Source organism: Marmota marmota, unplaced genomic scaffold (genome assembly GCF_001458135.2).
Source record: "Marmota marmota marmota unplaced genomic scaffold, marMar, whole genome shotgun sequence".
NCBI lineage: Eukaryota > Metazoa > Chordata > Mammalia > Rodentia > Sciuridae > Marmota > Marmota marmota.
Window position 1 is genome coordinate 7,001,854 of NW_026000020.1, and position 3,417 is coordinate 7,005,270.

Here is a 3,417-nt window from a genome sequence, read left to right on the forward strand (position 1 = left end):
GAGAAGACCAGAAATTGTAAAGATGTGAACAAATAGGAGACTGTATTTTTTACTTAAAAATGTTTAGGCATAAATAATAGAAATACATGGAGATACTAGACAAAGGCAGAGATTAAAATTATATGATAATATACTGGTGTAAGTCATCGTCTAGATGTGAATGGTGATTATGATGTATTAACCCGTTTTCTGTTGCTAAAACACAATGCTGCAGATTGAGTGAGTTATGAAGAAAAGAGGTTTATTTTGACTCACTGCTCTGAAACTTCATCCCCCCCAGGGCCCCCAGTACTGGGACTTGAACTCAAGACCTTGAATATTCATATCCCCAGCCTCTTTTTAAAATTTGTGTTTTGAGACAGGGTCTTGCTAAATTGCCCAGGCTGGCCTGGACCTTGAGATCCTCCTGCCTCAGCTGCCCAAGCAGCCAGGATTATAGGTGGGAGTGTTAGTTGCGGAGCAGGCTGAACCAATGTTAGCTGCAGGGTGGGCTGAACACTCGACCCTCACCCTTACCCGTTTGGTTCCTTATTGCTTGTTTGCCTCAAGTCTGAACACTTGACCCCACTCAAGACTGGGCACTCGACTCCACCTGTCTGGTGCAACAGAAACCCAAATTTAGCCCCTGCCCCATCTGCCTGAGGGCACAAGATGACACCCTTCGCAACTACTGCATGATCCAGTCACTGTACGCCAACAAGGCAGCTTGCAGACCCAGAGACCCCGTTAGATTTTGGCTATAAAAACTCCCTCCTGCCAGGCCCCTCTCTCTTGCTCTCTCTTTCTTCTTTCACTTTCTCTCTCTCTCTCTTTGCTCTCTCCTTCTCTCTTTCCTGTCTCTCTCTTCCTTCCCTGTTAACCAGACACGGTTGCAATAAAGATCTCGTGGTCACTCTCCTTTCAGGGAGCCTCCACACCCGCAAGTGTCTTCCCTCTAACTCACCTCAGGGGTTTAAGGTTTTTGTTTGTTCTTCCTGTGGAGCTGGGGACTGACCCCGGGCCTTGTCTGGTGCCGTGAGGCCAGACTCTACCAACTGAGCTGTATCCCCAGCCCAAAGGGGTTTAAGTTGGAACACATGAAGTCCTGGGGGACACACCCAAGTTATATCCAGACCGCAGTGTGGGGTTTGTACCTCTGTAGGAATCCATCAGGCTCATACCTAAGACCTGTGCAACTTGTTGAATGTTGTCACGTTACGCCTGTCAGTGACGGACAGAGGGACTCAGTCCATCTCTGTGGGAGGTCCAGGGCTCACAAATGGAGCAGAGATTCACGCCTGTCACTGGCCACCCAGGAGTCAGGTGGGTCCTCCTCCTGGCAGAGGTGGAGAAGAGATGGTGGGTGGGGCTGAGGCCCGGCCCCTTTCCTGCCCAGGGGACAAGGCAGGGATGATGGCCTTGTACGCAGATGTCTGCTGCAGCCTCTGTCAGTCAGAGGAGGGGCCCAGAAGCCAGGCCTTCCGGTCCTGGGCCTGGGGCTGGGGTGCTGGCAGGCTGTCCACCGGCTTCCTGGACCCCTCTCCTGTGGAGAGGAAAACCAGAACATCCGTCTGGAAGGGACTCCTGAGTCAGCCCGTTCTCTGCTGCCATTTCACAGGGATGGGACCTGGAGCTCAGAGCAAGTGAACTCCAGAAACTAGACTTGATATCAGGCTTCCTTCTTGTACCATGGCAATTGCCTTGGACCTCTGCCTCCCTGGACAAAGCTAGAAGATCCCACAGCTATCACTCTCTGCTCTTTTCTTAAAAATTCCCATCCCACCAGTGCCCTTGCCTTTTTAGCCCTGAGGAAAGCAAAGGAGGGAGCTAATTCATACTAAGGTGTGAGGGACCGATACTCACTTAAATCCTGGTTAAAAGGGCTTGCATATTATCTACCACCCAGAAGCCATTGTAACAGTGAGATCTCAGCACAGCAGGCTGAAGAGACATACTTGTGGGCCAGGGCAGGCAACAGTGAGCAATGGGTGGTAGACTAGAGGGAGCAGGGTCCAGGGGAGAAGGAGGGCCCTGCTGTGGCCCTAACTCACTGGTTCATCTTGGATACATTATCTGACCTCTGGGCTGCTTCTAAAACAAAGGCTGAGTGTCCTAGCCCTTTCTACCTAGATCCTTCTAGTACCTTCTAGTGCATATTTTGAGGGCTGAGAAGTTACAGAGGCAGAGGAACCCAGGTCAATAGGAGGTGGGGACCTGGGCATTTGAGCTGCATAGCAAGGTAAGTGAGTTTGTGCATGTGAAGGTTTAGAACACAGAGCCCGAGACACAGAAAATGCTCAGTTAATGAGGAGTCTTCTTTTTTTGGTACCAAGGATTGAACCTAGGGGTGCTTAACCACTGAGTCACATCCCCAGCCCTTTTTATTTTTATTTATTAATTTGGAGACAGGGTCTCACTGAGTTGCTTAGGGCCTTGCTAAGTGGCTGAGGCTGGGCTGGAACTTGGAATCCTCCTGCCTCGGCCTCCCAAGACACTGGATTACAGGTAGGCACCAGGGCACCACCCGCGCCTGGCTTGGCATTAACATTACTGTTAATGCTCTTACTTCACCTAAGAGATCCTGCACAAGACACTCAGCATTCCCTTTTCCACTGTCAAGAGGAATAATGGAAAAAAAAAAAAAAGAGGAATAATGGGTCAGTGGTTAGCACTTGCCTAACATGCTGTAAGCACGAGTTTCCACAAAAAAAAAAAAAAAGAGAGAGAAAAGAAAGCACAGGCCAGTCCGTCGGGTCCCTGGCACCCCACACCTGGCAGTGCCTGGCTCCCAGTGCCGAGGTCACAGTTGTTGGGTGATGATCGTTGCCTGGGCCCGGAGAAGCAGGAGAACCCAGCGGGGCACCGTGTCCACTTCCCACAGCCATGTGGACCTGTTGCACTGTCCCCTCACTGCAGAAGCACTGGACGTTGCCCAGTGACATAGTGACAGCAGGCTGGGGTCCTGAGAGCCCTAGAAGAACCTCACCCTGGCTTCCCAGCCATCCGCAGTGAGAGTCCCAAGCCCCCCTCTCCTCTCCAGCTTGGGGGGTTTCAAGTGGTTTTATTTCCAAATTAAATAGAACAAAGCCCATTGGGGGGAAGGACATGGCTCTGACAGCAAGCTGACTGACACAGAGCCACGGGGACACACAGCTCCCTAAAGGACCAGCGGGTGGGAGGGGTGCAGGGCCCACCTGGGAGGCACCCGCCTTCTCTCCTGGCCCTGGGCTGTGTTGCTCCCCCTGGGAAAGGCTTCCCAGGAGAGAAGCTGACCGTCCAGAAGCAAAGAGCTCACATGTAGCAGCAAAGGACCATCAAGGTCTGGTCAGGACAATCTTTGGCCACATTTGACCCCATGTGTCCAGATCACCTTTGACCCTCCAGAGCCCAGCGGCAGCCTTAGAATAGCCCCCCCCTCCCCCAACCCTCCTCCTCCTC

General features: G+C 51.9%; 1 long non-coding RNA gene across 1 annotated transcript in view; it reads right to left on the minus strand.

The window, feature by feature from the left end:
* Positions 1 to 785: 785 nt before the first annotated feature.
* The window catches only part of LOC125618825, a 10,790-nt gene continuing 8,158 nt past the window's right edge, over positions 786 to 3,417 (minus strand). The window contains exon 3 of the long non-coding RNA XR_007350212.1: positions 786 to 1,522. This is a non-coding gene — a long non-coding RNA (uncharacterized LOC125618825). The remainder of the gene's footprint in view (positions 1,523 to 3,417) is intronic.